General features: G+C 35.4%; 1 protein-coding gene across 1 annotated transcript in view; it reads right to left on the bottom strand.

Annotated features, from left to right (window-relative positions):
* Positions 1-26,461, bottom strand: part of COL5A2 (collagen type V alpha 2 chain) — a 144,922-nt gene that overhangs the window by 86,823 nt on the left and 31,638 nt on the right. The gene's annotated exons all lie outside the window — the stretch shown is intronic.

Genomic DNA, 26,461 nt, shown 5'->3' with positions numbered 1-26,461 from the left:
AACATTTATTGGATACAGTTGTGGGTGGAATTGTGTCCCCCCAAAAGATATGTTGACCTTTTTTGGAAATAAGTCCTTAGAAGATGTAATTACTTAAGATGAGGTTGGACTAGAATAGGGTTGGTCCTTAATCCAATATGACTGGTATCCTTATAAGAAGAGGAGAAGAGAACACACAGAGAAACACAGGCACATGTGATAGAGGCAGAAATTAAAGTGCTGCAGCTACAAACCAGGGAAAATCAAGGACTGCAGGCAACCACCAGAACCTAGGAAGAGGCAAGGAAAGATTACCCCTTTACAGGTTTCTGAGAGATCATGGCCCTGCCAACACCTTGATTTTGGACTTGTAGCCTCCAGAACTGTGACACATTACATTTCTGTTTTATTAAGCCACCCAGCGTGCTATACAGCAGTCCTAGAAAACTAATAACAGATATCTGCAGGATAGGAGGATGGTCTGGACATTGAATGAAATTCAAGTTTTGGAAAGATAAATAAATTTGATTGGAAAAAATTGTAAACCCTATTTAAGGCATATTGGGATGAATACTAAGGAAGAACAATCCAGTATAAATATTAACAGCTACTATTTATTGCGTTGTAAGAGCTATGCTAAATTCCTATGTACATTTTATATTTAATCCTTAAACCACCCTGGTAGAGGCTTGGAGTCAATCAGGATCACAAAGTTAGAGAGCAGCAGAGCCAATATCTGAACAAACACGCATTCCTAATAACTATGTTCTAAGTTAGACAATTGGACTGCTACTTTAGAGAGTATTTAAAAGAAAGACAACTTTGAATACATAAGATTTACAATTCACACTCCAATTGTGGATTTTGAATGCGTGAGAGTAATAACCTGACAATCCACATGAAGGATGAAGAACAAGAGGAGTCTGGATTAACTTTAAAGAAAAATTTAAAAGAGTAAAGCATTCTTAGAAATACGAAAAGGGAGAGATCGGTTTTGTTTTTTTTTTAATGAATTTGTTTTCAGAGGGAAGCAAGTGAAACATACTAAGAATATGAACTCTATTCTTTCTTTCTATTCAGCTCCCAACTCTAAATGGTCAATATTTCATTTCCTGATGCTATGCCTGTATAGCCACCAAATGTTACCATCCTAATATCCTGTGAATTTTCCCCTAAGCTTTCCTGAGGCTTCACAGGATATTGATGGGGAAAACTAGCTCCATGACACAAGTAAGCTTTCAGGCATTTTGATGAGTATGGATAGTAAATGACTGCATACCAACTGTTATTCAGTTCTTTTTTAGATTGGTTTATAGGGCACAGGAAATGAAATTTTCCCCCAGAAAACTCAGCTTACATTGTATAAATGTGATTCTCCTCATAGCAAACAATATACTTTATTCTATCTACTTTATTTAAACTAAAGAGGTGATGCTGAAAAAGCCACTGGGGAAAAGTCAATGAAATTCAACATTAAAAAATATAATTTAAAAGGAAACCATCAAACACCTGCTTCTTAAATTACATCATATTCAGTTCTTCATTTCCTTTCATTTTTCTGAAGTCTGAACTAGACTTTACAAAAGTTAACTGTTTTCCTTTTTATAACATTTAATCTTCTGTTAAGAGCTCTGAAAATAGAAACTTTCTCCAAGAACCAATCTACAACTTCAATTTTTTCCTGTTTAATAATTATCAGTTCATCATAATCTATGTGACTGGCAATAATGATTAGAAATAAAAGTAAATAATGGAATAGATGTGATTGTACATTTTGTTTTATGTTAATAAAAGAGGGAATGTGATCTAATAAAAATGTAAACCTGACCCGTATGCATCCTAATTTAATGGAAACTAATTGGATGAATTGATATTCTTATGATGTTAATGGAACAGTAGTGATTAAGATTTATTTAATGGAACTTTTTGGCTAAATATCAAATACAAAGGCTGATGGGATTTATCATGAGCTCAGCCAGACTTTTCATGACTGGATCATATTATCAAATAAGATAATGAGATGACAAGGTGGGCTAGATACAAAAACAAACAAATAAACAAACAGAAAACCCTTACAGTATGTCTCCACCAATAGAAATCTCTCCGGAGTAGCAGAGGTCCAACTATAGGGGAATAAGGTCATTCTCAACATCTTAATTGCCAAACAGAATACATTTAGAGGCATTATTTCATGCCTATCTACATTTACCAATGACTTCTCTTAGAGTTAGGAATTCTAAGGCATAGACAAAATCATTCTCCATATCCACACAAAACTGTAAGTCCTGTATAGCAGAATTTATATATTCAACATTCTATCTCATCTCATAAAATAAGAGGCTTTTCATCTCTTATAGGCTCCCAGGTTTTGGAGTCCTTAAACTGTCCATGGAGTAAATGAAGAGTTTACCCGGAACAGGAATATGAAATATGCAGTGATAACCCTCTCTCAGCCATGACTTTATGCTACTTTATGCCAGCCCATGTATGGTAGATTACAAAATCCACCATTTAGAGTGTTCTAAAGATGTCATAATTTTAAAAAATAATTCTTATATGGGAACTAGATTATACTTTAAATTATTGGGGATTAATTTAGTTCAACAATCATTCAGTTTGTCAACCTTAAGAGTGAAATAATTTAAAAATTAGTAAAGAAAAAAGCCAATGTGACAATCAGGTAGCAAAATGTATATTATCTAATAGTCAGTATATATGGATTGTTTACATGGCGGTATCTTGTGTGATGGAAAGAGACTATGGCAAATTTCCCTCAGTTATGAATATTAACACCAAATTAATAATTTCTATTTCAAGAATGTTGTTCATACTTAGGAACTATTTTATAATCAAAGAAGTATTTCTCTTCCTTGTAAAATTTTATTTCTTTCCACGTTGCTAAACAAGGATGGAGTTCAAGAAAAGTGATATATTACATTCTGCAGAATATCTTAAGAGGAAAGAGGAAATCAGCTCTTCAGCAGTTATACTAAAATGTCAAAAAGTCCTAAAACTCAGGAAGAATAAGTTATATTTCTTAGTGAAGCATGTAAATAAAATAATGTAAATCAAATCTAATTTCCCCTATAGAGGTAGCATTGTAATTAAAATGCATTCCAAACCAAAGGCCTAACAATGGCAATGACAAAGATGACCATGCTTAGTAAAATGAAACATATACAACCCAGTGTGCTACATACGGGCCTTGAAAGGTCTTGGCAGAGTAAAGGTACGAACTGGAGTCTCCAAAGAAGTATCCACAGAAACACTCCAAGGAATGCTAAGGCCATGAGGAGAGGCAATATGGTCTTTATCCAGCCAACAAATATTGAGCACCTACTATGTGCCCTTTCTCTACCATGTACTAGAGCTGAACAAAGCAAAAAATGCCATCCTAATTCCAAATAGCTACAGCCCAATGAGGAAGACAGTCAGATAATCAAGCAATTAAAGTATGTAATGATAAGTATCTTGATAGAAATAAATACAGGATGCTAAGGGAGCACACACAAGCATTGTTTCAGGCATTTTGTAGTGGGGGGGGGTTAGTCTTTCTGGTGGAAGCTGCGTGTCAGGTGCGAACTGAGAAATAGAATTTAACCAGTTGCTATATGTAACTCACTATGGTTGGAAGGAAGAGAGGGAACGAGAAGAGAAAGAAGAGGAAATAGAAATTGAATGGCAGTTTAAAGGGACAGGGATGGACGAAGTGGCACCTCTTTCTTGGCTCCACCTTCGGGGTAAGTAGTACTCTGCCAACTCAGTTCAAGACAACAAGGAATGAGAGGGCAAACTTGCAGCTCTAACTGATGAAACTTTCAGATGTAGTTTGACTCTTAATCCAGTCATTGGGAACCTCTACAAGGCAAAGTGGTACATGGGGAATGAAAATTGAGGAGCTGAGGAATGCTAAGCTTTTTGTTTTATTTTGCTTTTTTGACCTTGGCAGTAAATATTACTTATGTATTAATAACTTCTGGCAAATGACAACTTTTTTGATCCTCAAGGTTTTTCCTCTAAAAAGTAGGGTAATATACTACCCCTCACACAAGGATGTTTTGAGAACTAAATAGATGTGAAAGTGCTTTAAAAAATCAATATGTTATTCAAACACAACCATTATTATTATTTAGCACAGAGGTTCCCAGACTCCATTTACATGTATACCAAAAGCAAATTCATGTTCACTCCTCTCCCCCTCATGAGTACCTGTCAGAATCTGGCATAGTTAGGAAGGAGAGAGAAGTCCTGCACTACATTATATTGGCAGAAATCCATTCATACAGGGCTATGATCACAGTGGAGGAATCCTGTTTCTCCCACAAAGCACCCCGAGGTCAAGTATTTAACAATCAGTCTTCTGGTCTGTCCACATAAACAACATCACAAAACAGAAGCACACTCAGATTTCAAAGAAGAGCAGTGATAAGACAAAGGGAGGAGGGGGAATGTGATTTCTGTAGGGCAAGAGGAATTTTTCTAGTTAGCATATGATACCAGACAAAGCTGTTATAGCAGTTAGTTGGACCTGTTAATGCCACAGAACCTGAGCTACCTGCCCACAGCAGTACTCCTGTGTTTAATGTAATCACAGCTAATTATGTGGCACTTTGACAAGAGGCTTTTTAAGTCGTCGCAGAATATTTTGTGATTTCAGCCAATATGACCCATACCTTGCCAGTTATGTTTTTTGTTTTGTTTTTTTGTTTTTTAATAAATTTATTTATTTATTTTTGGCTGTGTTGGGTCTTCGTTTCTGTGCGAGGGCTTTCTCCAGTTGCAGCGAGTGGGGGCCACTCTTCATCGCGGTGCGCAGGCCTCTCACTGTCGTGGCCTCTCATTGCGGAGCACGGGCTCCAGACGTTCAGGCTCAGCAGTTGTGGCTCACGGGCCCAGTTGCTCCGCAGCATGTGGGATCCTCCCAGACCAGGGCTCGAACCCGTGTCCCCTGTATTAGCAGGCGGATTCTCAACCACTGCGCCACCAGGGAAGCCCGCCAGTTATGTCTTTAAAAAGTAAGTGGTATTGAGCCTACAGGGTTGAGAGGCAAACCCCAGTATCATCTTTCAGAGCCATTTAAAGCTTCAGGTTACTTTTTTGTCCATAGTTTATAATATTTCAGTTCTTCCTTCAGTCAAAGATTTCACCCAAAATCAGTCCCATAAAAATTACATGGGTTTTGTGACTTTAAATGCTATGTATCCCTCAAATTGAAGGGTTTCTTTTAAATTTATTTTTAATTTCAGCCTTTATTTTAAGTTGGTACATCAGAATCTACTCAATTTTTTTTGTAATGCCAATTCCTAGACCCTACCTCTTGTGATTCTGATTCTGTTTTGCACCTGGAAATCTCTATTTTTTAAATGCTTCTCTGTATTTTGATACCAGATTTGGGAATATTACTACAGTCATCACAATAAGCACTGCCAATGATGTACTACTTTCTTTAAATGGAAGAAACAACAGGAAAACTATTGTTCCTTAGTGTAATCATGCCCATTTAGGGCCTTTCCTTCCTTATGTACAAGCTGTTAAAGAATATATTTTCTGCTCCTTCATTTTAACAACACAGATAAAAGCTAAATGCCATTCCCCTCCATAAATGATTTACCACAAAGAACTACCACAAATCTGAAATCTCACTCTATAATCATCTTTTTAAGGTATAAATGCTCTTAAAAATAAATTGATTTAATCATTATGACTCTTTGGTATTTTAGTAATAAATTTCCCTCCATTCCCCTCCATAAATGATTTACCACGAAGAACTACCACAAATCTGAAATCGCACTCTATAATCATCTTTTTAAGGTATAAATGCCCTAAAATATTAATTGATTTAATCATTATGACTCTTTGGTATTTTAGTAATAAACCTCCCTAGAAAAGTGTACAATTTAGATCAGTACAGTGAGACTCTGTTGTGAAGGTAAGAAGTTGCAAAGCTCCCTGAGAATCCATCTGTGCCTTTATGGTCCACTAGTGAGTTGTATCACTAGGTAGAATTCAGACCAGAAAAAGAAATCTCAAGGAAAACATTTCACAGGGAGAATTTAACAAGAGAAAACAATAACTACCTTATAGAAAACAGATGGCTGGCGTTAGTAAAGCTGGAAGGCTGTCAGCTGTGCCTTCGCCTATTTTCTGTGCTTTTATAAATTGGCAGGAAAAATCCCTCACATTTCACCAAAAAAGGCCCAGCTCATAAACAGTTTGCTAAAGAAATCTGAAAATCCATATTTTGAATATGAAAAATGTAAAATGATTGAAGAATATCTTTTTAGTTCCTTTTATTTTGAGAGGTAATTCTGAGACATTCCATAAATATTCAAGAATACATAGAGAAAAATGGTGTAGACAAAATAATAGTTTATATGACAAATATCATTTTTGTTTTCATTTTTTAAAACCCTCTTCTGTCTTTTACATTCAAAAACTACTAGGTGATGTTTATTTTCATAAATCACCTATTTAATCTCAAAATGGACAAAATTTGTGGTCTACGAAATTATTTTCACGTTAGGAATCAAAGAGTGACTTAACTGTATTGTGTGCATTCATTCAAACTTAATTTATGCTAAGACTTAGGAAAAGACATTAGATTATAATTTAGCCATTTATTAAATACACATTATTATACAGTTAAATTATAGTATATAGTATACTGGGAGGTTTATAGTGATGTAAAATAAAGTTCATGCCCCCAGGGGGCATGAACATTTGACTTGTTTTAAATTATGCCCTTGTAATGGTTCTGTCTATAGCAGTTATGAATTTTATGACCATAACTGACATTGAAGCAAAGAAATATGAAAGAAATGAGCAGTTAACTGAAGTAAGATTTATGTATTGTGATATTCTAGAGATCTTTTTTGGCCACAGAATTAAAATACTTTTCCTTCCTTAATTCCTTCAGTTCAATTCGACAAAAATGCATTTTCTATCTTCTCTGTGCCAGACACTTCCCTGGACACTGGTGATACAGTGATGGGCAACACATGCCTGAATACTTTTACTTCTGATCAGGCTCACCTGGCTTTGCATGATAATTTTCCTTCCTCTAGTAATTCATGGAAAGATGGCAGTATTTTGTAGGAAAAATCCATGTGTGTACTTTCGGATAATTTACTCCAAACCTTGTTAATCACAGAGATATTGTGAGAGGAGAGTCTATGAAAAAAATGTTTGCTTTTCACTTATAAGTGAAAAGAGATTAAATTTTGCTTGAGAATTTTAAAAAATTCATTTACTCACTTATTGAACAATTATTTATTGAGCACCTAATATGTGCTCAATTTCAAAAGGGTACCTCTATAAAAAGCTGATCATATTCAACCCTAAGTTTTGCTTTACTACCTCCTAGACTACACTCTCCACTGAGGCAGGGTGTCTCTGTTTTGTTCACATCTGTATTCTTGACATCTCTAGTAGGTGATGTCAGGCACAGTAGGTGTTCATTACAGCTGCATGGTTAACTAAAAGGGAAAGGGAGAAATCAAATCAGAGGAATGCTACCATATATAAATAGCCACTTTGGCTCTGAAAAGATTTCATACATATCTTTCATTTCTTCTAAAGGGATATGTCCACTTCATTTTATAGATGAAGGAGTATTTAGAGGATCAACCAGTCTACAATCTTAACTTTTGCACAGTAACTGTTAACTGTGAGTCCAGATTTAAAATCCCAAGTCACATCAAAAATCTCAGTAGATTTCTTTTTCATTCATTCAATGCATATATACTGAGTACCTGCTCTGTATTGACACCATACCAGTGTTAGGAAGGTAAGTGTGGACAGAACATAAAAAGTCTTATCCTCAAAGAGCTTACGAACTAGTGGAGGGAAACAGAAAATAAGCAAATTAAATACATTATCATATGATCTCTCTAATAGTGACAAGTAAAGAAAACTGCAGCAAGGCAAAGACAAGGAGTGCTGGGAGAGAAGGGAATTGAATGGGAAGGGGAAACCAGGGTTAATTTTGAATAATCAGGGATGATCTCACAGATAAAGTAGAATGTAAGTAGAGATCTGAAGGAAATAATATAGTATTTTAAAATGACCATTCTTATTAGGAGAAATGTCATCTTTGAAAATTATAATCATGAACAGTGATTTCAAGTTCATTCTTGGTTATAGGAAATGACTTTGACAGTTAAGTATATTGTAAAGTTCATATAATGGGACACTTTTGTGACTTAACAGCAAATAAAATACAAAGCATTTTAAGAATTCTGTTTTGCCCTTAAATTGGTCATGCCATGTCAAAAATTTCATGAAAATATGACAACCATTCAGTGAGAAAATTAACTTTTGCTTAAAGAGTTCTCAGGTGGAAAAAAAAAAGTTTAATGAACTAGATTGTCTTAAGACACCAAAATAGATGGTTTTAGGACACTTCATTGGACAAAAGATTTAAGGGTCAAAGGTTGGGTTTGAGCTGCTGTTGGATACTGAAGGCAGCTTTAAGTACTATGCTTAGTTCACAGAGAAAGGTGTGTGTGTCACAAGCAGGGGGATTTCTGTTGAGCAGAAACAATAAACAACTAGGCTTGGAGCTCACTAATAAGATGCTCAGCCTGTCTGGACCTGGGGGATAGAAAAATATATGATGATTCTTGATGCAATTTGGCTTCAGAAGAACACACTAATGATACCCTCTTTAGCCCCAAAAGGTGAAAATCTAGCAACGCTAATGAAGTGTGAATTTAAAAACCAAATTGTTGACAAGAATAAAAACTATGATTCAATTAGTTTTACAGTCTCTCCAAGAGAATTTCTTCATATATATGTAAAACTTTTAGCTAAATTTACCTCTTGTACTTGGCAAAACAAATTAGAGGGGAAAGGGAGAGACTGTATGTGTTAATCATATTTCTCATAATAATATTTGAATTTTGAACATAACATTTGAATTCTGAACAAAATACTTCTATGTAACATAATTGATAAAATAAAATATGAATACTAAATTTTGGGTTAATTCAAAAGATATTAGATTTTGATTATAAGGTATCTATAATTCACCGACTGAGGTTCATATTTTGATTGTCTTGTATTAAAATGTCTGTTATTGGAAAGGTTAACTCATTGAATGTACGGACATGTAATTAAACATGCACATGGCAAGGTTCTTTGACCTCAAGAAGCCAGAAGAGCCACGTTTTACATCTATTTTTATGATATGTAGTCATGGCCTACTTTTTAGAGACATAAGTAGAAGTTTCCTACCACATCAACATTCCAGAGTAACAGTATCATTTTGGTACAGACAACTTCCTAAAATCAGAGAGAATAAAATATCGTTTTTGGTACAGACAACTTCCTAAAATCAGAGAGAATAAAATATCGCGTTTTAGGAAGAGTTACAATCTTGATTATATACATTTTTAATTAAAAAAACCTTTTTGTTAATCAGATAAAATGAATTATGCATGTTTAAGGGTGTTGTGTAACTAACTTTTTAAGCCCTGGCTTCAAATATTAAGTAGAAACTATCCTAACTTTCTAATAATTTGACTGTCCTTTTATTTAAACCAAATACCGTGAATCATTTTTAAAGCATAATAGAATTAAAAAACAATGAGTGATATTCAACTAACCAAAACGTAATATATAGCAATAAAACATGTATAATTTTTAACTACCTATCTAATTTATTGTCAGAACTCAATCAATATAGCAATTAAGTAATCACTGCCTGTGAGTGCCTGGCTGTGAGCTTCAGAAGTAACAACCGGGGAGATACTTAAGCAATTACACAGAGATAAGGAGTTAAAGATGGGGTGTGCTTGGGGAGCATTCTAGAATTTGGTTTGCCTGATATTGAGTATTCTATATAGGGAATAAGTAGAAGAAATGCCAGAAAGTGTGAGTTGCGTCCAATCACAGAAATCCTGAACACCAACTAACAGTGTTGTATTTAACTTGGTTGATGATGATGTGACAGCACTGAAGTCTTTTCCTTCACTGAGCAGAAAAATGAAAGGAAGATTGAATCTCCTGAGATTGTAGAGTAAACTGGGAGAATCATAGAGGAGAGAAAGTTGCCAGGCAGCAAACAGGTAGGTGGTCATTACTCTGGTCCTAGTATGTATTGGGGAGGGTTCAGCCTAAGGACAGAGGGAAAATAACAGAAAGAAGCTAGAGAGGCCATGTGAAGCCAGATAGATGTTGGTGACACAGCCACAGGAGTTCAGAAGTTATGTTTCTTACATGGTAATGATTTTTTGGAGCAGTCTGTCCTGCCTTGAAAAGTGGAGCAACTAATTCTTCTTTTCGGTGTCTATTTCTGAACAAGAGACTGGGGAGATACATAGGAAATCACTGCCCTGCCCTCACAGACCTTACAGTCTAGTGAGGACACAGGCATGTAGAATTAATTGGTTCACCATCCCTGAAAGCTCTTCTTTCACTAATAAAAACAGAAACAAACACTGGAAATGATATGCTCATCAATGTTCTTCAGTATCAAGAAAGATTCCTAGATCTAACATTCTCTCCATGCTGCTCTGAGAGTTTTTAGTACCTCTAGTCCTCCATTCTGTTCCATAAGCCACTCACTTAGAGCTTATTCACTCACCAGCCAGGAAGCCCTTACAGAGTTGATAGTAATTATAGCTTGAGCTTGAATATCATTCTATTAAAGTAGTTGACAATATAAACATAATAATCTCTCAGCAACTTGCTAGACTGTACTGGAGTGCATCATTTTCAAGAGTTTTGTATAAAGCAAATTCAAATTTGATGAACTACAGAGTAAACAAAACTACATAAAAACACCTTTTGGAATTGGGGAGTTGCCAAACACCAAGAAATAAAGGGCAAATTCCAGGAAAGTGAAGCAAATTATATAATAAATGGCAATGCAAAAGTTTCATTTATTTCTCTTAAGCCTGTCTGAAAAGGAGATGGGGTAGATAATCAGTTTTAAGATTTACAAAATGAAATCCCCCTAGTCCCAATTATTCCATCATTAGTGAAAACACTAACTCCTACATGCCTTATTAACCACATGAAATTAATACAATCTGAGAAGTTACAAGAAGCATTAGTTTCAAAGCTTTGGAAAGTCATCTTGCCCTTAAGAACAGTAACAATATCTTCAGCTCCACAACCTAAGGTTATTGGGAATATACATATAATGTATATAACAAATCTTTAAGTCATACTTTTTATTTTTGTTCTCCTATTTCTATTTTCCATTTCCACTTACATTTACAGCTGAAGTCAAATAATAAAGTACTAGCTTAATTAAAAAACCCATAACTTCTAATTCAAAGCAACCAAACAGCAAAAACAGAACCTATCACAGGTGGTCATAGATTTCTAGGGTATTATCTCAACCCCTTTAGCAACTTTTTTCTTCCCAAACCTGGATAATAACGTGTAATACATAATTTATGATGAAGATGTTTTCTGACAAAGTATTGCTACACAGGCAATTGGGTGTTCTGAACAGCAACCCAAGTGTTTTCAATGCTCCATGAAGCTGCTGGGTACCTGATAAGAGAAACACTACCTGAGCTTGCAAATGAGGTACTACAATGATTTCTAACAAGTCCTAATCTTCTGTGTCATAAATATTGGTTACAAACAGTGAACTGAAAAACAGAAGGTAGTATTCCACTTGGCAGTTTCTTGTTCATGATAATCTGTAGGCTAAAGCGTTTCAACTGTTTCGGCTTCAAACAATTGCAAACACTATGGCCATACCTACACACTTAGGAAATTTCCAGATTAATGACAATGAACTGGTGATTCAGCATTTTGATGTTGATCTTTTTTGATTTTCTAAGAGTTATTAAAATAAAAGACAATTCAGTTTCAAAGAACTTTATGTAAATTGATAGCAGTCACAGTAATGGTAGCACTAGAAATAGCAATAGAAGCTTATATTTATTGAATACTCGATATGTGCTAAGTACTGTCCAAACTGTTTTATATTCTTGATCTCATTTAATCCTAAACATACTTTCATCCCCAGGAGGTAACAGACAGTAGCTCACAGTGATTAAACAATTTGCCCCAGGACAAAGATTCCCACACCTCAGAAGTGATAGGCCCTGGATTTGAAACCAGACAGTATTACTGCAGGTGTAAGCTTTTTCATGAAGAATGAGATCAGCAGAGAAACAAGATTTTATTAATCATACATTCTTTATCAATCACATTCATTCTCTGGATGGGCTGTAGTCAGGTGGTTGTTAGTATAAAATGATTGGCAGCATGAGAGCTGCTGAGATAGGGTTCCTGACTCAAGCTCTGGTTTCTCAGCACTGAAAGTCCAGAATCTTGATGGTTAACTTAAGCTGTATTCATCAAATTTATTTCTCTAAATGTTAATTTATGTGGCATAAGTTCATAAGAAATTAATTTATATATGATAAACCAACATACTGTTCTGCAGACCAGAAGTTTCCATTGAATTCACCAGCATCTTCTAATAGAGATATTACTATTATATATGTAAAAATATCGGGTAAAAACCCTACATCACATATATCCTTGTATCGGGTAAAAACCCTACATCACATATATCCTTGTATGTGTATGTATTTACAAATACACACACATATATATACATATATATATAAAACATAGTTTTATATTGTGTATTGTGGTTGTAGATATTTCCTTTTTTACAAATGGTTATACACACTCATATTAGGCCACTAATTTTTTTATAAATACATATATACCTAATATACATGAACAAACATGGTAAAATCTTGTGGTTTTATATTTATATATACAGACAGACATGCATAAACACGGTAAAATCTTGTGTTTTTATATTTATATGTACAGACAGACATGCATAAACATGGTAAAATTTATGATGCTGACAATTATGCAATGACATGGGGAGAGGGAGGTGGTCAAATTGCTAAACCTGATTTATTTTATATACTTTTAAATTTTGTTTTTACTATTTTTATACTTAAACTTGATTTAAACCCACCTTTATTCAGGTAATTACAACCTTTTTGTTGTTGTTGTTCCTGCCATAAGTCCATTGTCTTGCCAAATATATCCAATTTAGTTCAATCAGTAAAACATGGCAAGCTACAAGCTTGCTTCATTTGCAGCTACTTATAACCTGGGCTTTATTTTTATTTTAATTGTTGATGGCTCAAACTTTTTATTTTCTTGTAATGTTCATCATTTTGAAAACAGAAGATAAATGTAAAATATGATGCTGAATTCATATTCTATATATTTAGCATACCAGAAATCTATATTCTACAATTAATAAATGTGTTCTTTATTCATTTCCCCTCTGAATAAAACTAACTGGACTGATCTCTGCATGCAAAAATACAAATATAGTGCTTTAAATATAGCAATAAGATATAGTTTATAGATCATGAGTAAATCATTTATCATTGGCCATTTACACAAAATAACATGGTTCAAGATTTATAAAAATTGTCACAAAAAATAAAAGACATTAGAGATATCTTTTAAAGATTTAAAACTAGGCCATATAATACTGGTATCAAGGTCACACCAAAATCCAAACTCTGTGTTGGATTGTATTACTTTATGAAGTCGTTTTTTTTTTTTTTTTTTGTGGTATGCGGGCCTCTCACTGTTGTGGTCTCTCCCGTTGCGGAGCACAGGCTCCGGACATGCAGGCTCAGCGGCCATGGCTCACGGGCCTAGCCGCTCCGTGGCATGTGGGATCTTTCCGGACCGGGGCACGAACCTGTGTCCCCTGCATCGACAGGCGGACTCTCAACCACTGTGCCACCAGGGAAGCCCTATGAAGTCATTTTATAGAAGTGGCAGGAAAACATTTCGTTCTGATCCTCACTGGAGAACCAAGGATTGGGGCAGACATCCAAATTTAGTGGGCAGGGTTCATTTTGCATATTAAGCAAATAGGGATACTTCTCACTCACATAGAGGAATATGCTTTCTTTCATTTTACTTAAAAAACATATATGTCATAGACAACCCTTTGTTTTCCCAATGTGCTAGTCATGGGTTCAAGAAGCATTTTCCTCTTTTCCTTACTATGTGAAAAACAACAGTGCATGTAAGGTGGAACCTGAACTGTTTCCTCAGTGTCCAAGAGAAAGTGAGGTGGAGGTGGGGATGGGTAGAGGGCTTATGGTAGACTGGAGGCAGTCCCCACCAAGATTTCAACCACCATTCAATGCCAGGTGATTGGTACATGAATAATGTGGGTCCACAGTTTCTCGGATAGGATAAATTTTTAAAAGAAACTAGAAATCAGTATTTGTATTTGACATCTCTCAATTTTTCAGTGTTAGTTTTGTAATTCAAATAGTTTTAAAAAACACTGTGTGGACCAAACAAAACATATATGCAGGCCCATTCAGCCTGTGAACTCCAGGTAGGGAATCTCTGGTTTAGAGTATATATTTAAGATATTGTATCCAGCCTTTACTTAGCTCTACCATTAAGGTATTCATTAATATGTCCTAATTTGCCTCTATTTTATATGATATCCCACACAAGGAAAGTTTCAGAAGAAATGCTATAAAAGCTAAGGTTATCCTACTTCCAAGCTGTCGTTGTTTCCAAAATATTTTAAAAATTCATTTATACATATACATACACACACACCCACACCCACACACACACACACACACACGTGTTTGTATACACACATATATTTCCTTGCTCTGTCAACTGAGAGGGTGTAAAAAGAATGACTTGTGGGCTTCCCTGGTGGCGCAGTGGTTGAGAGTCCGCCTGCCGATGCAGGGGACACGGGTTCGTGCCCTGGTCCGGGAAGATCCCACATGCCGCGGAGCGGCTGGGCCCGTGAGCTATGGCCGCTGAGCCTGCGCGTCCGGAGCCTGTGCTCCGCAACGGGAGAGGCCACAAGTGAGAGACCCGCGTACCGCAAAAAAAAAAAAAAAAAAAAGAATGATTTGTTAGTAGCAATGAACACACACCTAGGTCCCAAATAGTGGTTTCTAATGCCATACTGCAATTTAAAAAGCCTCTTTGGAGAAATGACTGATTCTATGACGGGGGTAGGAAATACACAGGATAAGCCTGGAATGTCTTATAACGCTATGAAGTAATAAAATACTCAAAAAACCCCCATAATGATAGGGATATATCAAAGGGACACCAGAACCAAGTGAAAGAACTCCCAAAAGCCAAAGCTAAAACAATTTGACCAAAAAAATAAGCAAAGTAGCATTGAATTATTACCCAAAATTTAAAATAGATACCCATGAGTCCATACTGAAATAAATGCATGAAAATAAATAAGTAAATAAATGGAATAGACAAATCTCTGTGCAGAATTCCAAATAATTTTTGTAGATACTACACTCTCAAGAAGATAGAACATAACTCCAACTCCTTAACTGTGGGCTTCACATAGTGAGTTTCTTCCAAAGAGTACAGTATAGAAAGGGAGAAAAATAATAAATTTATGGTGGAGACATCTGACAAATACTACCTTAGCCAGGGGATGAAGTTTAACATGAATAGTGGTAAGGTATGTGGGTAGTTGAGGATGACACCCACCTCTCAGGGTGTCTTCCTCAATATACACAACCCCAGTTTAATAATGTAAAAAAAAATCAGACACATCCCAATTGAGAGATATTCTATAAAATACGTGGCCAGTACTCCTCAAAACTGTCAAGGTCATGAAAAGCAAGGTAAGTCTGGGAAACTGTTCCAGCCAAGAAGAGTGTAAGAAGCTTTGATGACTTCATGTAATATGGTATCCTTGATGGGATCCTGGAAGAGAAAGAGGTCATTGGGTAAAACCCAGGGAAACCTGAATAAAATATTGACAATAAAGTGCCACTATTGGTTCATCAGTTGGTAATGTAAGATGTAAAGAAGAGGGGAGGGGCTTCCCTGGTGGCGCAGTGGTTGAGAGTCCGCCTGCCGATGCAGGGGACACAGGTTTGTGCCCCGGTCCGGGAGGATCCCACATGCCGCGGAGCGGCTGGGCCTATGAGCCATGGCCGCTGAGCCTGCGCGTCCGCAACGGGAGAGGCCACAACAGTGAGAGGCCCACGTACTGCATAAAAAAAAAAAGAGAAGAGGGGAAATTGGGTCTGGATATAGGGGAACCCTATGTACTAACTGCATAATTCTTCTGTAAATCTGAAACTTCTAAAATAAAAAATATATTTTAAAAAATGGCCAGAAGTTAAAGTATGCTGGAGTACAATTGTTTAGCATATTTATAATTATCTCGCTCTAGAAAGTGAGAATAAAAATAAGCATCAAAATTTAAAAATAACTCATTTATACTAACAAAGAGGACTCACTTTAACATATGTACATAGTCCATAGAGTACCATACAGAACAAAGAACGAAACAAAAATTTCCCAGAACATTAAAACACAAAGAACACGCCCAAGGCCTCAAAGATGAACACAGCCTTCTGAGTCTCACTCTAGAGCTCTTTCCCGGGGAAGAAGTCGCCTTCGCCTTCTTTCCTTTATTCTGTCTTTAACAGATTAGAGTACCATTCTGAATACCAATACATTTTAAGCCTGGAGGCACATTTGTCACGTTATTATGAAACAACGATATGTTTATAGAACAGATAGATAAACACAGAGATACCACTGTGCTTCAACAAAGCTAACGATGAGGATACAGAAATTTTATGTATATATGCGTATGTGCACATATATACAAAAAGGAAGAGAGAGAATGGAGAAGTTTGTCTTTGCTCAAAATGCATAATGCTCTATTGTCAGAGCTTTAAATATCCGTACTCCTTTCCTTTTAGGATATTATCTTTACCCCTTCCCCTTGTTTTTATCATCTTATTTCTCATTGTAGAAGTTTAATGTATACTAGAAAAAACCGTTTCTGGCATCAAAAGACTCAGCTCTAGAAATTACTAGCAGGAAGACCTTGAGTAAGTTATTTATTTTTCTAAGCCTCAATTCTTCCAATTTAAAAAATGGGTTTAATAATTCTCACCTCAAATCAAATGAGATAATTTACATGAAAAAAAAGCATTGTAACCTGTTAAGTGCTACACAAATATTCCTTGTTAATTTATAAAGATTCAAATATTCTATTCTAAAATGTACTAAAAAATCATACTTTGCCCACTTGAAATTTAAAAATATTTTAAATAATAAATCAACATTCTTTTATTGAAAGGACCTAGAAAACAACCAGATGTATTCCTTATAATAGAGATGTGCTGAAAGTGAAGCATTCTGGGAATTAAAGCAGGATTGACAGGCAGAGATGGGAGATGAATGACATGAGCTAAGGATTCCAGATGGTTTAGTGTGGAGCTACAGTGTGCAACAGACCAAGGAAGACAGTGGTTAATTAGGATGCTTAAGGTCACCAGTAATAATAAGAATTACTTATTAAGTGTTTACTTTATCCAAGGCATTTTCAGATGTTATCTGATAAATGCTCACAATTATTTGAGGTAGAAATTATTTTCCTATTTCCCCATTTTACAGATAAAGGGACTGGGGCTCACAGAGGCAAATGATTTCCCCAAAGTACTGAAGAGCCAGGTTTCAAAGCTTACTTATGTGACTGCAGAAGGTGTGTTCTTTCTGTTACGTTAGCCAACAACTATGTCATTGATATACAGTAGAATGCCCATCTGTCTAGGATGATTTATTTGTGGCTCTAGTAAAAGATCTCCTCTCACTCAATAAATAAAATAAGTTTACACAGTCGCATGGGTCACATAGTTAAAGCAAACTTAAAGTTAACATACTCTCTTCTCTCAACTTTCCCCTGAATTCTTGATATTTACCAGTGCTGCAGGGAAAGAGTGAAATGAAATGCTGAATTTCCCCTGGATTCTTAAGGTATATTCTGACCTGTAAACAAAGTTAACTGGCCAGTTAATTGGATCAAAGAGATTATAGAGCTTAGTAGTGAAGCCATCTCTTCTAAACTTGAAGTAATCCAGTTGTCCAATATATTTCCCTTGCTTAACTTCATAATGAAGTTTATGTCAAAGACCAAAGACCAAAAGTTAAGCTTCATGATACTAAGGAAAAAAAACTGAGATGTTTTACGGATAGTCATTTTATAGATACTACCAAACTCTTCTGGAATCTCTTAAGACTTACGCTAACAGATTATATAAATTTGATGTATTTAACAGCTAAATTTTCCCCTAATCTATGTAAATATTGAAAATATTGTAAAGACTTGACAATCTACAATTGGAATAGATACAGACTATTCTAAAAGATTTAAATTAAAACTATTTAAAATGTTTTGATGTTATGATTAAAAATAATTTTAAACCAAAAATTTCATTAAAATAGTAAAATTCCTTCTACTGCAAAACAGGTTTTCTTTCCAATTAAATATGTCTAACATTTATAATCCCCCCCAAATTCCTTTTTTTCTTATTTTTGAGATAAATTCTTAAAATTTATAAGTAAACTGTAGATTAGTATTTCCCCAAAGGCAGTCAACTAGTTCACCATAATTATAAATTTTCTATACTTGTTTATATTATGTACCATTGTTTTTGTGTATTTTCCATTAAAATTCACTTTAAGTTGACTCTTCCATTTTTGAAGCTTTAAATTTTTAACCTCAGATTTGATAAGCTATATAGTTGGGGTTTTTTTTCTAACATACAAATAAGCACATAACTTGCAAAACATAAAATGTGTGCTACCTGAAATTATCCTGTGTATCACTACAGACTAATGTCCTATGCTTTGGGAAACATTCCCATAAGATCACAGAATTTTAGAGTGTAATTTTTAAAGTTACATAAAATCATAAGCAGATTATCAATTAAGGAAAACAAATGACCCTCTATTAAAAAAGAATACTTTAGACCTATACTGAGGAGATCATATTTTTGAATGCCAATTCAGTACTATGTTCTTGCTTTATTTAAGAATGCTTAGGGCTTCCCTGGTGGCGTAGTGGTTGGGAGTCTGCCTGCCGATGCAGGGGACGCGGGTTCGTGCCCAGGTCCAGGAGGATTCCGCATGCCGCGGAGCGGCTGGGCCGGTGAGCCATGGCCGCTGGGCCTGTGCGTCCGGGGCCTGTGCTCCGCGGCGGGAGAGGCCACAGCAGTGAGTGGCCCGCATACGGCAAAAAAAAAAAAAAAGAATGCTTAGTAACTGAGTGCACATATTAGGAACTCAATAAATGTTGCTCTCAAAATAATAATAATTATTATTACATTCATGAATATACATTAAAGAATAATAATTTAAATCATTATTATCCGTTCCATCTCCTCAACTTTCAAAGCACACATCCTTAGATTTTATACCCACATAGAGTTAACCAGAAATTTTTCTCCATACTTTGTCTTAATCATTCTCCCTTTCTTTCTTCTTTCAATACCACAGACATCTTGCCAATTTCTTTGTACTCATGCTATCCTGCAATCTGTTTTAAATGTAGCTACTAAAACTGTCTTCTTAAATGGCACCTCAACCATGCCACCTTTCACGAACCTCAGCGATAGCCCTCAGTTGCACTCTGCCCCAGTAACAAATTCGTCCACACCTTCAGAATTGTGTCATTTTCTTCACTCTGACTGTTGCTCACTCCCTACAAACCTCATCTACTGCTTCCTTACCCACATATCCATTCTCTGGCCTTTTCAATCTCTTAAACAATTTTGAACACCAATTTAAAACCTAGATTCTTAAATAAATCTTTTTCACACGAGCCATGACTACTCACAACTCTCTCCCAACATGCAACCCATAAAATTTCCTAGGTTCTTAGCCTCTAGCTTCGTGCCACACAGGGTATACCACACAGAGTAGGCACTTCCTAAGCTACCAAACTTCCTTTACTTGCATGCATCATCTGTGCCACTATTTGGAGGGCTCCTATGTATCATTTGCATTTTGTACACTTCACAAAGCTCCAACTGAGGGGGCCAGTGGGAGGTGAAATTCATTCCAAGCTCCCTTTGTCTTGCTATGAGCCCTAGCTTGAAGGCTGCACCTACTGGATGAAGGGAGGCATTTTTGTTTGCACAAGGGTACTGTCCACTTGCCTAAGATCACACAGAGGTGACACCTTCTCTAATTCACACAAATCTATGTAAAGGCTAGACCTCGCCCTGTAATTGAGGTTAATATTTCACATTGTACAATTTTTTCCTAACTTAATCCCTTCCTAATACAGTCTCTCCCACATTCTGTATTAGAATGAGGCTTCTTCAAAGGCATTACTTAGTATTCATTCAACAACTAGGTCTTGAATATCTGTTGTGCCCCTATACTGTCCCTTACACTTTACAAAATAAACAAAAAGAATCTTGTTATCAAACAGTTTACACTCTGATTGAGGAACCAAAGCACACGTGAAACATTTAAACTAACGTACACCATGATATGATGTGAAGACAAGTGCTCCAGGCAATGAAAGAGCAATGCATAAAGGACGGATTAACTAGGAAAGACTTCACATGAAAAACAAAATCTTAAACCAGCCTTTGAAAAAGGAGTAAGATGTAGCTAGGCTACAGAAAAGAAATGAAGACGTTACAGCACCATGGAAAATGTCCTACAAATGGAGTGTCATAGGTAGTGTGTGCTTCATCTTTAAAAACACATATAGCTAGAGAATTGAATTCCTGAAGAATCTGACATGGTAATGAAGATTAATATATTAGGGATCACCAGGGTAGAATTTTAGGTCCAATCTGTTTCCCAGATCGTTAGGGGGGAAAAGAAAACACCCTAGCGCTTGTATTTGTCATCTGCAAACCAGATGGTATGGAAAGGGGTGCGGGCTCTCAAAGACATTCTTCCCCTGCAAGAAACATGCTGCTGTGATGCAAGACTCTGGAGTCTCTAAAAACAGTGAACTCAAAAGTACTTGAGAGTTTTCTCAAGAATTCAAGAAATCAAAATACAGATAAATAAAAGAAAGGAAAGAAACATGCAGTTTGACACACATGAAGAACAGGAATCTCAGTTTCAATAAGCAAGTACATAGTTGGGAATTTGCTTAGCTTTATCTAGTTAGGGGAACAAAAGTTTTATTTTTGAGCAAGGTTTTTCTTAAAGGAGAGGGAGGAGAAACAAATAATCAGTGCTTGTTTATTGTAAATGTTGGATTAGAAAATTGGACTGTGATTTTATAAATATATCTTTAGCTTCATAAAGACTCAGAAGGCTGCAATGTCCTTGTTGTAACTGCACAATACCAAAAGATTGGGACCAAAGAAAAACAGATGTACATGATATGATATGTAATACTCTTTCAAAAAATCTGACTAAATGAACTCCATGAGCCATCTTGTTAAATTTTTAAAATATATACATTTTTATCAGAGTCTTTAAAAGTCATAATGAACTTGAGAAATGGCAAATGCTTATTATTCCAACAAATAATGTGAGACACTAGCGGGACTAACTAGTCTGTATGAATAGAATATGCTGAGCAGGAAGTATGGCTTGAGCACTGAGCAGTCCTGACTTGCTGATGTGGATGATGAATTCTCCATTTGGTTTTGAGTAGGAACAGATGCCTCACTTTCCTTTAGAAAGGAAATTACTTTCTACATAAGAGGAACTCAGCACTGCCAAATTAATAAGACAAGAGATTTCATCATCTCCTGGAATACATTAGCACGCAATTTTCCTCCTATTACAATGATTCTTACTGAATTAGCCCTTCTTTGAGTTTGGAATCTCATGGAAAGCTGAACTCTAGTCCACAACCAGCACTGCCTTCAGAGCACTGCAGAATTCTTTCTAAATTCCTACATTATGGAACAATGGAAGCCATGAGTATTTCTTTATTCTCATAAAGACTTCCTAACCCCAGACTCTCAAAAAATGGGAGATGAGAGAATATAAGAATTCTTGATTCTATAAAGTGCTAAAAATACTATATGGGAACTATGAATCCAATATAAACCTTACTCAAATGAGTAAAATAATGTGAAAAATCATTTACATCGGAAATTAAGAATAACTTATTCCTTGAGCATCTTTTCCTTGTTTAATGTTCTTACATTTCAAGGCAGTGTTCATTGAATTTCCTATTTAATAGTAAAAATACAGTAATGAAAATATACTATAGTTCACTAAAATAATGAAACTAAGCTGAAAATATAAACGATTCATTCATACACCCCTAATATTTATTAAATACTTATTACAGTAGAGCACGATATATATAGGTGCTACACTTAACTCCAAGAATGCAAAGTGAATAAGACATCATCCTTCCTTTGCGTTTACAGACTAGTACAGTAGATCAACCCATAAATAATCAATTATAATAATGCATGGTTACATGTAGGAATAGGAGTGTGTATTGGATGCTTATGGTAGCCATAGGAATGGCACAAAATCCAGCTGGGGATCCAAATCAAGTAATTTGTAACGATGCATTGCTGTTTGGATCACATGCTAAGTTAGAAACTCCAAGAAGGTAAAAATCTTATCTGCACTTTCACCACTATAGAATTGGTGTCTACTACATTGCCTAGATCGTTGTGGGCACTTTAAAAATTATTGTTAGGTAATAAGCTGAAGAAGATTTTATTCAGTACAATTTCTATTGGGCAAGCACAATATTTTAAAAGAAAGAATATATTTGCTAAGTTGCTTAGAGTATAGAGAAAGCCTGTATGAAAGGTGAGGTCAGGCTACAAAGATGTATGAAATAAGGAAAGATGTTTTTTTTCCTGAGAAGGAAGGTAAGGGAGAAAAAATAGATAGCAATAAATACAGATAGAGATAGAGAGATGGAGACAGAGACAGAGAGGATTGAGGAAGGATGAAGAAAGAAATTGAGATCTTAGTCCTTAATAACATGACCCTTCCTTAGAACCCTAAATCTTCAATTAAATTATTAAATTATCACAGACTTGACATGAATGGTCTTTATCATGTTTATGAGTAATGTGCTGACTCTCACATCTGGACTCACACAGGGCAAGACAGTAGAATTACACAGAAAGCAAAGAATCATGGATTTAAGGAAAGTTACATGAATTTAATTGAAAAGTGGCCTATAGGTAACATTTTGATTATAGTGGACATCGTGATTACATTTGAATATATGAACAATGAAGAAGATAAGGAAAGATACTCCAGGAAGATCTGGGAGAAGGTACAGAGTTGTGAAATGATACCGTTTAGTAAGAACTTTACTGGGAGAGAAAAGGAAGAGTTCATGTGGGAAGTAGATCAAGTAATCAGGCACCAAATTAACAGAGGCCTTGTTTGTCAAACTAAAGAATATGAACCTTATTCTGAATGTTATAGAGAACCACTGTAAGTAAAATAATCAGAATAGTATATGACAATTAAGAAAGTGAAAACTTGATAAATTAACGATCATGTGAATTTATATTGCCATTCTCCCATAGGCAGATATGCAAGAATACAAGAGATTATAGACATCTGCTTGGTAAAACTGAATTTTCAGAGTCTAGACAGATTTGAGCAGGAATTGATGCAGGCTGTATCATGAGTGCCCATTTCTGTCTACTCATTATTTACAACAATTAGGCTCAGCATTTGGGCAAAAGAAGGAATGCCATAAAAAATAATTTAATTTTAGGAAAGAAAGTATAGGAAAATGTGGCCATGATATTAAAAAAAAGTAAAAAGAATAGTTTAAAGTAACATAAACCACAGAAAGTCTGGAGACTATTTTAAAATACAGCATTAGAAGCCCAAGATGAATTTTCTGTCACGAATCATAAAAACAAGCCAGATGCAAAAAAAAAAAAATTTTTTTTACAGCAAATTGTTACAGAACAAGCTGACTTCACAGAGAGTAAAGCAATAAGCATAAAATGTAAAGATTTCCAAATCAAGGGAGAAAAGGGAAAATTCCAAAATGTGACAGATAAGATACAAATAGAAATTAGGCAGATCAGAAAAATATCTGGGAAACTATCTTACAAGGAACATCATAGCCACTAATGAAAAGTATCCTTAAACTTGTCAAAGAAAAGGAGAAATCCAACCACAGAATCCAGAAGAATCCTAAATATAAAATGGTATATTGGGGGAATACTCTAAGAATAGTTAGCTGTTTCTGTTTAGATGTATTCACTTCATGATTTCAACACTTAAACTGTATACTGAGGTAGGCACATCAGAGGTACTAGATTCAAATTGCTAAAAATACATCAAGTGTTTTATTCATTAGAAAATTGGGCACAGATAAATATCTGTGATGCTGTAGCATCTACACAAAAATTATGAAAAAATTTAAGAGTGAATGTTGAACACTGAGGTAAGACATGTGACCTGTCAATAACAAATTACATCAAGCCAGAAAAGGTAAACTGTCAATAATAATCCTCACTCATAAACACAGAATCCAGTGAAGACCTTGGAAATCTAAGACTCATTTCCACCCAGGCAATCTTATGGAATCTGTTATAAAGTGGGTCATAACTATGTACTTAATACAACAGAACTCACAGAGGAATCATGGTTCTGGAAGGGGAAATGGTGCTTGACTAACCTATTAGAGTTGTCAGGTTAAGTAAGAAATTTGGACAGGACAGACCTGGTGGATGTAATTTATTTACATTTTCAAAGGGCCTCTGACAAGGTTCATACCAAAACTACTTGAATTTTGAGTCACCGTGAGACTTAGGAAGATGTCTTGACATGCATAAGGAGCTAGCTCAGAGTCAGGAAACAAGAAGTAGGAGGGCCAAATAAGTATTTCTTCAGGTATAGAAGTTCAAATACTGGTGCCTTCCAAGGAGTGGAGTACTGTAATTTCTTTAAACAAAGCAGTGCCCAGAGACTTCTCTAGAATCATGAGAGTGATTTTTACCTTCAAATCCATCTACAAGTCTTCCCCAATATTCCAGCACCCCAGCAAAATCTCTTGGGTAAGGAGATGGGGGGTGGGTAGAAGAGACAGAGGAGAAGGAGAAGGAAGAAAAGCCTCATCTCCTCTCTCAAGCTTTCTGGACCTCTACCAAATGAGCTGGTAGAAAAAAAATTGAGCATGTTATCACAAATCCTTAGAATTGCTACTAGACAATCCTAAACCCTTCTGGGGATTGAAAAACCAAATTGTGAGTAATTGTCAATGAAAAGTTCTGTGATGCTCTTAGTAGACACATAAAAGGGCTAATGAACTTATCTGTGGAAAATATAGTTATATTTACAGAAAAACAAATTTCCATTCATTGGGGGAAGAGGGATCCTTAGATGACAAGCTACACTATGATGGGAAAGACTCAGAAAAATAATCTGAGCTTTTGCACAGTTATCTCTGAAGATATTCCAGCAAGATGCTAGTTTAAAAAGGCAACATATTTGTGAAGAGAGAAAAGTATATAAACAAAGTAGTATCTGATACTTAAACAAAGTCACAATGTAGCTGGGCCTGGAACATGTCATGTAGCTTAGGTTGCTGCATCTAGGGAAAGATACATAGAGGTAGAAAGAATCCAGCAAAAGCCAAACACAGACCCAAGGGAGGTTGGCATCTGTATAAATAGATACAGAAGAAATGAGGCTTCCAGGCTGAGAAGAGTGTGACAGGCCAGTGGCCTCTACTTAGTCATGGAGGGTGTAAATTGAGACTTGAAAGATGTAAATATAGGTTTGAAAAGAAAAGAACATTATAAAGTTGATAATAAACATAAAATCCATATTTCCGTCCTGTATAGGATTAGAAAATTATGAAGTACTGCAACAATCAAGATTTAGCGAAATTTAGGAATGCTAGACAAAGTACAAAGATATTTGGGAGTACCTTTAAAGTCCTTCACCCCCACCTATTCTAAAATCATAGATCTAGCTGAATCTTCATTTTGCCACAAAGAGTCACTGCACAAACTTGATCCCACATAGAGATTAATAATTCATATAGACCATGGCCTTAACCAAAGATGGAATTCCTAAAATATCTGAGAGGTAATTAAGTTCATTTTAATTGTAATATGATCTTCTATAAGAAATACGAATTGCTCTCCAATGAAAGTTTGAAAAGTGGAAAATATTACTCCTCCATCAAAGCCATTTCACTCTCTTCTCATCAGAAAGAAAATTTGATTTGTGAATTTTAAGATAAAGATTTTCTCACCATTGTATCTTATATGTTGTTTCAGAAACTAGTGGTGAAGACCACTAGGACTAAATTCCTGCAAAATTCATACAAGATTGTTTCAGAAAGTGAAATAAATACAGTAACACTTGCTGAACATTAATATTTAATTGGGTATTTAAATTTTTGGCTTTCCACAATCTAAAATAAATTACTTGTAAATATTTTTAATATTGGGCGTAAATTTCATTTAATTCTGAAAGTCTATGATTCTTTTATTAGTCAGATGAAATGCAATTTCATTTGCAGACACATCTAATAGAATAAAAACTAATGTGATACTTTACATTTAAAAAAAAAACCTTTAAGTTTCACAAGGTCCCATTTGTTTATTTTTATTTTCCTTTCTCTAGGAGGTGGGTCAAAAAGGATCTTGCTGTGATTTATGTCATAGAGTGTTCTGCCTATGTTTTCCTCTAAGACTTTTATAGT

Source organism: Delphinus delphis, chromosome 7 (genome assembly GCF_949987515.2).
Source record: "Delphinus delphis chromosome 7, mDelDel1.2, whole genome shotgun sequence".
Taxonomy (NCBI): domain Eukaryota; kingdom Metazoa; phylum Chordata; class Mammalia; order Artiodactyla; family Delphinidae; genus Delphinus; species Delphinus delphis.
The sequence above is the reverse complement of the archived record's forward strand: the minus strand, read 5'-3'. Positions and strand labels throughout refer to the sequence as shown.